At 36.4% G+C, this 10,114-nt stretch overlaps 1 pseudogene; it reads left to right on the top strand.

Moving 5' to 3' along the window:
- Positions 1-3,400: 3,400 nt before the first annotated feature.
- Positions 3,401-4,319, top strand: LOC147816211 (small subunit ribosomal RNA; annotated as a pseudogene; the record flags this gene model as incomplete).
- Positions 4,320-10,114: the final 5,795 nt, after the last annotated feature.

Here is a 10,114-nt window from a genome sequence, read left to right as displayed (position 1 = left end):
AAGATGGGTGCCAGTAGGCTCCGACATCGGCCTACGCCCGGGGATCCTTCTCTGGCGATCCCCGCCTCGACCGCAACTGTCAGTGCCGTGTGGGCGTGCCTGTTTCCCAGCCCTTCGACCTGGGGAAGAGGGAGGTCCTTTGCTGGGCTAGGCTTGAAGAGGGGGCTCGACCTGAGAGAGCTCCCCGCCCCGTTGGTGCCGATGCATTTTCCCCCTTCTCGGAGGAAAACTCTTGATTCGAAACTCTCGAACGCAAAACGACTCTAGTTGGCCGAAACGAAAGTACCACTCCGAGCAGTGGATCACTCGGCTCACGGGTCGGCTAAAAACGCAGAACATGTGGTTGGTCTAATGACCAGTGGTGCGAAGATCCCATCTGTGGGATAAGGACTGATAGCCCTAAGTCACCATCCCTTTTAGGCAATTAAAGATGGGTGCAAGTAGGCTCCGACTTCGGCCTACGCCCGGGGATCCTTTACTGGCGATCCCCGCCTCGACCGCAACTGTCAGTGCCGTGTGGGCGTGCCTGTTTCCCATCCCTTCGTCCTGGGGAAGAGGGAGGTCCTTCGCAGGGCTAGGCTTGAAGAGGGTGCTCGACCTGAGAGAGCTCCCCGCCCCGTTGGTGCCGACGCATTTTCCCCCTTCTCGGAGGAAAACTCTTGATTTGAAACTCTCGAACGCAAAAACGACACTAGTCTCTGAATGTGATTGGCGCATTGTGGATTCATTTGGAACACGTGGTTGGTAAATTTTTAGTACATGAGTGGGTCGAATGACCAATGGAGCGAAGAGGCCATCTGTGGCATAATGACTGAACGCCCTCAGTCAGAATCCCTTTTAGTTAGTCATCAGGAGACCGTCGTGATTTTTTTTCATGTCTTATTTGATCGTGTGTGCGAATTTCTGAATTGTTTTTTTTTTCCTAAGTCTTCCGTTGATCGTGTGTGCGAATTTCACAATTTTTTTTTTCTTCATGTCTTTCCTTGATCGTGTGTGCGAATTTCTAAATTGTTTTTTTCTTTCATGTGTTTCGTTGAACGTGTGTGCGAATTTCCAATTTTTTTTTCTTTCTTCCTAAGTCTTCCGTTGATCGTGTGTGCGAATTTCACAAATTTTTTTCTTCATGTCTTTCCTTGATCGTGTGTGCGAATTTCTAAATTTTTTTTTCTTTCATATGTTTCGTTGATCGTGTGTGCGAATTTCTCAATTTTTTTTTTCTTCATGTCTTATTTGATCGTGTGTGCGAATTTTTCAATTGTTTCTTTTTCTTTCTGTCTTTCCTTGATCGTGTGTGCGAGTTTCAAATTTTTTTTTCTTTCTTCCTAAGTCTTCCGTTGATCGTGTGTGCGAATTTCACAAATTTTTTTTCTTCATGTCTTTCCTTGATCGTGTGTGCGAATTTCTAAATTTTTTTTTCTTTCATATGTTTCGTTGATCGTGTGTGCGAATTTCTCAATTTTTTTTTCTTCATGTCTTATTTGATCGTGTGTGCGAATTTTTCAATTGTTTCTTTTTCTTTCTGTGTTTCCTTGATCGTGTTTTCGAATTTCAAATTTTTTTTTCTTTCTTCCTGTCTTCCGTTGATCGTGTGTGCGAATTTCACAAATTTTTTTTCTTCATGTCTTTCCTTGATCGTGTGTGCGAATTTCTAAATTTTTTTTTTCTTTCTTCATAAGTGTTCCGTTGATCGTGTGTGCGAATTTCTAATTTTTTTTTTCTTTCTTCATAAGTCTTAAGTTGATCATGTGTGCGAATTTCACAAATTTTTTTTTTCTTCATTTCTTTTGTTGATCGTGTGTGCGAATTTCTAAATTTCTTTATGTCTTCCGTTAATCGTGTGTGCGAATTTCACAACTGTTTTTTTTGCTTCATGTCTTTTGATGATCGTGTGTTCGAATTTTTTTGACTTTGAAATATTTTCAAAATGTTTTGGACTTCGAAAAATTCTGAAGCTTTTTCCACTTAGAAATATTTCATGGTATTTCAAATTTAGTAATATTTTCAAACGGTTTTAACTTTGAGAAATTCAGAAGATTTTCGTACTTAGAAATATTTCACGGTATTTCAAACTTAGTAATATTTTCAAACGGTTTTGACTTTGAGAAATTCAGAAGATTTTCGTACTTAGAAATATTTCATGGTATTTCAAACTTAGTAATATTTTCAAACGGTTTTCACTTTGAAAATTTCAGAAGATTTTCGTACTTAGAAATATTTCATGGTATTTGAACCTTAGTATTATTTTCAAACGGTTTTGACTTTGAAAAATTCAGAAGATTTTCGTAATAAAAAAAAAGCAAATTAAGCAATTAAAAGCACTTATGCAAAGATACTCGAAAGATCTGTTAGACCAGACGTAAACACTTCAAATATCGTAACATTGTTGCCTAAAAACATTAGTTATTGACATTGTACTAATGAAGAAACTTTATAATATAAAACAATGTGTTTATTATCAAAATTGGTTTTAAAAGATGCATAATAATATAATATAATGTATAAAAAATAATATAATGTATAATAAAATAATATAATATAATATAATGTATAAAAATATAATTTTTAATAATAGTTATATAATATAAATTTGATAATATAATTATATAATAATAATTTCATGTTATTTTTTTTTAATTATTTTAAATTATTTTAATATGAAATTTATATAATATGATAAATGTATATAAATAATATTTTTTATTATAATTATGTAATAATAATTTTTAGTTAAATTTTTTTTTAAATTAGTTTTAGAGTGTTTTTTTGTCAAAGTCCAATTTTTTCCGAAATTTTTCTAAGTCTCGAAAATTGTGGAAATTCTTCTAAGTCCGGCGACGGGAAGTCTGAGACGAAGCCCGAGCAAGGCCGGAAAGGCCGATATGCGTTTTCCGTTCAAATTTAAATTTCCTCGGCGAGAGGCCGGGGATGCGGACGTCGACGGCCACCGCCAGGGAGAAAAATCTTTCGCTTGGAACATGAACTTTGTGCGGGACTATACATGTGAGGCACAGTGAGCGTGTCTCAAGAAACGCAACGCTCTCGTCTCGACAAGGGCGAGGGCTCGCCTCACGGAAACAAAAGGTCTCGGCTTTTCAGCGAGTGGCTCGGACAGTAGTTTGTAGCCGCGTGGAGACTGAACAGTGATGGAAGCATTTACGAGGTTTTCTGCAGTTTGTTCCGGCGCGAGCACGACTCTCGACGGCAGAGCACTCTCGCGTCCAGGCGTTGACGCCAAGGGGGACGCAGTGAGTCTCGAACCGACTAGAGGAAGAAGGCTCTAGTTCGATCTGTGCGAACGGGGACCCGGCCGTCATGCCGGGTCCGGCGCCCTCGCCAGCCGGGGGCACCACTACCTCTGAGATTCGAAGCGCCGCTTCGAACGCTCGCTGAACGTGAAAGTAACCTGGTTGGTCCTGCCAGTAGTCATATGCTTGTATCAAAGAAGGAGGGAAAGTCTGCTGCGGCCGCAGCAGTAACTCCAGCTCCAAAAGCGTATATTGAAGTTGTTGCTGTTAAAAAGCTCATAGTTGGATCTTAGTTCAAGACGGGTGGTCCGCCCTCCGGTGGTCACTGCCAGTTCTGAGCATTGCCGCCGAAATTGTCCGATGATCTTTACCGGTTGTCGTTCGGTTTCGGCAATTTTACTTTGAAAAAATTAGAGTGCTCAAAGTATGCATGACGCATGAATAATGGTGCATGGAATAATGGAATAGGACCTCGGTTCTATTTTGTTGGTTTTCGGAACACGAGGTAATGATTAAGAGGGACAGACGGGGGCATTCGTATTGCGACGCTAGAGGTGAAATTCTTGGACCGTCGCAAGACGAACTACTGCGAAAGCATTTGCCAAGAATGTTTCCATTAATCAAGAACGAAAGTTAGAGGTTCGAAGGCGATCAAATACCGCCCTAGTTCTAACCATAAACGATGCCAGCCACCGATCCGGCTGTGTTCCTCAAATGACACGCCGGGCAGCTTCCGGGAAACCAAAGCTTTTTGGTTCCGGGGGAAGTATGGTTGCAAAGCTGAAACTTAAAGGAATTGACGGAAGGGCACTACTGGAGTAATGGTAAATATCTACCTTGAATGAGGAATTCCCAGTAAGCACGAGTCATCAGCTCGTGTTGAGTACGTCCCTGCCCTTTGTGCAAACCGCCCGTCGCAACATCCGATGGAATAATTTAGTGAGGTCCTCGGACTGGTGCTCGGACTGACCTCCGGGTCGAGCCGGCGTGCCGGAAAGTTGATCGAACTTGATCATTAAGAGGAAGTTAACGCGTAACAAGGTTTCCGTAGGTGAACCAGCGGAAGGACAATTGAAGATGGGTGCCAGTAGGCTCCGACATCGGCCTACGCCCGGGGATCCTTCTCTGGCGATCCCCGCCTCGACCGCAACTGTCAGTGCCGTGTGGGCGTGCCTGTTTCCCAGCCCTTCGACCTGGGGAAGAGGGAGGTCCTTTGCTGGGCTAGGCTTGAAGAGGGGGCTCGACCTGAGAGAGCTCCCCGCCCCGTTGGTGCCGATGCATTTTCCCCCTTCTCGGAGGAAAACTCTTGATTCGAAACTCTCGAACGCAAAACGACTCTAGTTGGCCGAAACGAAAGTACCACTCCGAGCAGTGGATCACTCGGCTCACGGGTCGGCTAAAAACGCAGAACATGTGGTTGGTCTAATGACCAGTGGTGCGAAGATCCCATCTGTGGGATAAGGACTGATAGCCCTAAGTCACCATCCCTTTTAGGCAATTAAAGATGGGTGCAAGTAGGCTCCGACTTCGGCCTACGCCCGGGGATCCTTTACTGGCGATCCCCGCCTCGACCGCAACTGTCAGTGCCGTGTGGGCGTGCCTGTTTCCCATCCCTTCGTCCTGGGGAAGAGGGAGGTCCTTCGCAGGGCTAGGCTTGAAGAGGGTGCTCGACCTGAGAGAGCTCCCCGCCCCGTTGGTGCCGACGCATTTTCCCCCTTCTCGGAGGAAAACTCTTGATTTGAAACTCTCGAACGCAAAAACGACACTAGTCTCTGAATGTGATTGGCGCATTGTGGATTCATTTGGAACACGTGGTTGGTAAATTTTTAGTACATGAGTGGGTCGAATGACCAATGGAGCGAAGAGGCCATCTGTGGCATAATGACTGAACGCCCTCAGTCAGAATCCCTTTTAGTTAGTCATCAGGAGACCGTCGTGATTTTTTTTCATGTCTTATTTGATCGTGTGTGCGAATTTCTGAATTGTTTTTTTTTTCCTAAGTCTTCCGTTGATCGTGTGTGCGAATTTCACAATTTTTTTTTTCTTCATGTCTTTCCTTGATCGTGTGTGCGAATTTCTAAATTGTTTTTTTCTTTCATGTGTTTCGTTGAACGTGTGTGCGAATTTCCAATTTTTTTTTCTTTCTTCCTAAGTCTTCCGTTGATCGTGTGTGCGAATTTCACAAATTTTTTTTTCTTCATGTCTTATTTGATCGTGTGTGCGAATTTTTCAATTGTTTCTTTTTCTTTCTGTCTTTCCTTGATCGTGTGTGCGAGTTTCAAATTTTTTTTTCTTTCTTCCTAAGTCTTCCGTTGATCGTGTGTGCGAATTTCACAAATTTTTTTTCTTCATGTCTTTCCTTGATCGTGTGTGCGAATTTCTAAATTTTTTTTTCTTTCATATGTTTCGTTGATCGTGTGTGCGAATTTCTCAATTTTTTTTTCTTCATGTCTTATTTGATCGTGTGTGCGAATTTTTCAATTGTTTCTTTTTCTTTCTGTGTTTCCTTGATCGTGTTTTCGAATTTCAAATTTTTTTTTCTTTCTTCCTGTCTTCCGTTGATCGTGTGTGCGAATTTCACAAATTTTTTTTCTTCATGTCTTTCCTTGATCGTGTGTGCGAATTTCTAAATTTTTTTTTTCTTTCTTCATAAGTGTTCCGTTGATCGTGTGTGCGAATTTCTAAATTTTTTTTTCTTTCTTCATAAGTCTTAAGTTGATCATGTGTGCGAATTTCACAAATTTTTTTTTTCTTCATTTCTTTTGTTGATCGTGTGTGCGAATTTCTAAATTTCTTTATGTCTTCCGTTAATCGTGTGTGCGAATTTCACAACTGTTTTTTTTGCTTCATGTCTTTTGATGATCGTGTGTTCGAATTTTTTTGACTTTGAAATATTTTCAAAATGTTTTGGACTTCGAAAAATTCTGAAGCTTTTTCCACTTAGAAATATTTCATGGTATTTCAAATTTAGTAATATTTTCAAACGGTTTTAACTTTGAGAAATTCAGAAGATTTTCGTACTTAGAAATATTTCACGGTATTTCAAACTTAGTAATATTTTCAAACGGTTTTGACTTTGAGAAATTCAGAAGATTTTCGTACTTAGAAATATTTCATGGTATTTCAAACTTAGTAATATTTTCAAACGGTTTTGACTTTGAAAAATACAGAAGATTTTCGTACTTAGAAATATTTCATGGTATTTCAAAGTTAGTACTATTTTCAAACGGTTTTGTCTTTGAAAAATTCAGAAGATTTTCGTACTTAGCAATATTTCATGGTATATCAAAATTAGTAATATTTTCAAACGGTTTTGACTTTGAAAAATTCAGAAGATTTTCGTACTTGGAAATATTTCATGGTATTTCAAAATTAGTAATATTTTCAAACGGCTTTGACTTTGAAAAATTCAGAAGATTTTCGTACTTAGAAATATTTCATGGTATTTCAAACTTAGTAATATTTTCAAACGGTTTTCACTTTGAAAATTTCAGAAGATTTTCGTACTTAGAAATATTTCATGGTATTTGAATCTTAGTATTATTTTCAAACGGTTTTGACTTTGAAAAATTCAGAAGATTTTCGTACTTAGAAATATTTCATGGTATTTCAAACTTAGAAATATTTTCAAACGGTTTTGACTTATTCAGAAGCTTTTCGTACTAAGAAATATTTCATGGTATTTCAGACTTAGTAATATTTTCAAACGGTTTTGACTTTGAAAAATTCAGAAGATTTTCGTACTTAGAAATATTTCATGGTATTTCAAACTTAGTAATATTTTCAAACGGTTTTCACTTTGAAAATTTCAGAAGATTTTCGTACTTAGAAATATTTCATGGTATTTGAACCTTAGTATTATTTTCAAACGGTTTTGACTTTGAAAAATTCAGAAGATTTTCGTACTTAGAAATATTTCATGGTATTTCAAACTTAGAAATATTTTCAAACGGTTTTGACTTATTCAGAAGCTTTTCGTACTATGGTATTTCAGACTTAGTAATATTTTCAAACGGTTTTGACATTGAAAAATTCAGAAGATTTTCGTACTTAGAAATATTTCATGGTATATCAAAATTAGTAATATTTTCAAACGGTTTTGACTTTGAAAAATTCAGAAGATTTTCGTACTTAGAAATATTTTATGGTATTTCATAATTAGTAATATTTTAAAACGGCTTTAACTTTAAAAAATTCAGAAGATTTTCGTACGTAGAAATATTTCATGGTATTTCAAACTTAGTAATATTTTCAAACGGTTTTCACTTTGAATATTTCAGAAGATTTTCGTACTTAGAAATATTTCATGGTATTTGAACCTTAGTAATATTTTCAAACGGTTTTGACTTTGAAAAATTCAGAAGATTTTCGTACTTAGAAATATTTCATGGTATTTCAAATTTAGAAATATTTTCAAACGGTTTTGACTTATTCAGAAGATTTTCGTACTTAGAAATATTTCATGGTATTTCAAACTTAGTAATATTTTCAAACGGTTTTGACGTTGAAAATTTCAGAAGATTTTCGTACTTAGAAATATTTTATGGTATTTCAAACTTAGTAATATTTTCAAACGGTTTTGACTTTGAAAAATTCAGAAGATTTTCGTACTTAGAAATAAAAAAAAAAGCAAATTAAGCAATTACAAGCACTTATGCAAAGAAACTCGAAAGATCTGTTAGACCAGACGTAAACCCTTCAAATATCGTAACATTGTTGCCTAAAATCATTAGTTATTGACATTGTACTATTGAAGAAACTTTATAATAAAAAACAATGTGTTTATTATCAAAATTAGTTTTAAAAGATGTATAATAATAGTTAAATTTTAAAATATTTTAATAAAAAATGTATATAATATAATGTATAAAAATATAATTTTTAATAATAGTTATATAATATAAATTTGATAATATAATTATATAATAATAATTTTGTGTTATTTTTTTTTAATTATTTTAAATTATTTTAATATGAAATTTATATAATATGATAAATGTATATAAATAATATTTTTAATTATAATTATGTAATAATAATTTTTAGTTACATTTTTTTTAAATTAGTTTTAGAGTGTTTTTTTGTCAAAGTCCAATTTTTTCCGAAATTTTTCTAAGTCTCGAAAATTGTGGAAATTCTTCTAAGTCCGGCGACGGGAAGTCTGAGACGAAGCCCGAGCGAGGCCGGAAAGGCCAATATGCGTTTGCCGTTCAAATTTAAATTTCCTCGGCGAGAGGCCGGGGATGCGGATGTCGACGGCCACAGCCCGGGAGAAAAATTCTTCGCTTGGAAAATGAACTTTGTGCGGGAATTCAGAAGATTTTCGTACTTAGAAATATTTCATGGTATTTCAAACTTAGACAGAATAAACAGAATTTTTCTAAGTACCGACAACGTCAGAATTTTCTAACTACCGAAATCGTCGGAATGTTTTCTAAGTACCGAAAAGGTCAGAAATTTTCTAAGTACCGAAAAGGTCAGAAATTTTCCAAGTACCGAAATCGTCAGAAATTTTCTAAGAGCCGAAATCGTCAAAATTTTTCTAAGTACCGAAATCATTTGAATTTTTCTAAGTACCGAAATCGGCAGAATTTTCCTAAGTACCGAAAAAGTCAGAAATTTTCTAAGTATCGATAACTTCTGAATGTTTTCTAAGTATCGAATTCGTCAGAATTTTTCTAAGTACCGAAATCGTTTGAAATTTTCTAAATACCGAAAACGTCAGAAATTTTCTAAGTACCGAAAACTTCTGATTGTTTTCTAAGTACCGAAATCGTCAGAATTTTTCTAAGTACCGTAAAGGTCAGAAATTTTCTAAGTGCCGAAATCGTCAGAATTTTTCTAAGTACAGAAATCATTAGAATTTTTCTAAGTACCGAAATCGGCAGAATTTTCCTAAGTACCGAAAAAGTCAGAAATTTTCTAAGTATCGATAACTTATGAATGTTTTCTAAGTACCGAATTCGTCAGAATTTTTCTAAGTACCGAAATCGGCAGAATTTTTCTAAGTAGCGAAATCGTCGGAATGTTTTCTAAGTTCCGAAAAGGTCAGAAATTTTCTAAGTACCGAAAAGGTCAGAAATTTTCCAAGTACCGAAATCGTCAGAATTTTCTAAGTACCGAAATCGTCAGAATTTTTCTAAGTACCGAAATCGTTTGAAATTTTCTAAATACCGTAAAGGTCAGAAATTTTCTAAGTACCGAAATCATCAGAATTTTTCTAAGTACCGAAAACGTCAGAAATTTTCTAAGTACCGAAAACTTCCGAGTCTTTTATAAGTACCGAAATAGACAGAATTTTTCTAAGTACCGAAATCAACAGAATTTTTCTAAGTACCGAAAGCGGCAGAATTTTTCTAAGTACCGAAAACTTCTGAATGTTTAATAAGTATCGAAATCGTAAGAATTTTTCTAAGTACCGAAAACGTCAGAAATTTTCTAAGTACCGAAGACTTCTTAATGTTTTCTAAGTACCGAAATCGACAGAATTTTTCTAAGTACCGAAATCATCAGAATTTTTCTAAGTACCGAAAACGACAGAAATTTTCTTAGTACCAAAAACTTCTGATTGTTTTCTAAGTACCGAAATCGTCAGAATTTTTCTAAGTACCGAAAAGGTCAGAAATTTACTAAGTACCGAAAAGGTCAGAAATTTTCCAAGTACCGAAAAGGTCAGAAATTTTCCAAGTACCGAAATCGTCAGAATTTTTCTAAGTACCGAAATCATTAGAATTTTTCTAAGTACCGAAATCGGCAGAATTTTCCTAAGTACCGAAAAGGTCAAAAATTTTCTAAGCACCGAAAAGGTCAGAAATTTTCCAAGTACCGAAATCGTCAGAATTTTCTAAGTACCGAAATCGGCAGAATTT

This window comes from Parasteatoda tepidariorum, chromosome 2 (genome assembly GCF_982258835.1).
Source record: "Parasteatoda tepidariorum strain Cologne lab strain chromosome 2, Ptep-v5.0, whole genome shotgun sequence".
NCBI classification, from domain to species: Eukaryota; Metazoa; Arthropoda; class Arachnida; order Araneae; family Theridiidae; genus Parasteatoda; species Parasteatoda tepidariorum.
Note: the sequence above shows the minus strand (reverse complement) of the source record. Positions and strands in the feature narration are given on the sequence as shown.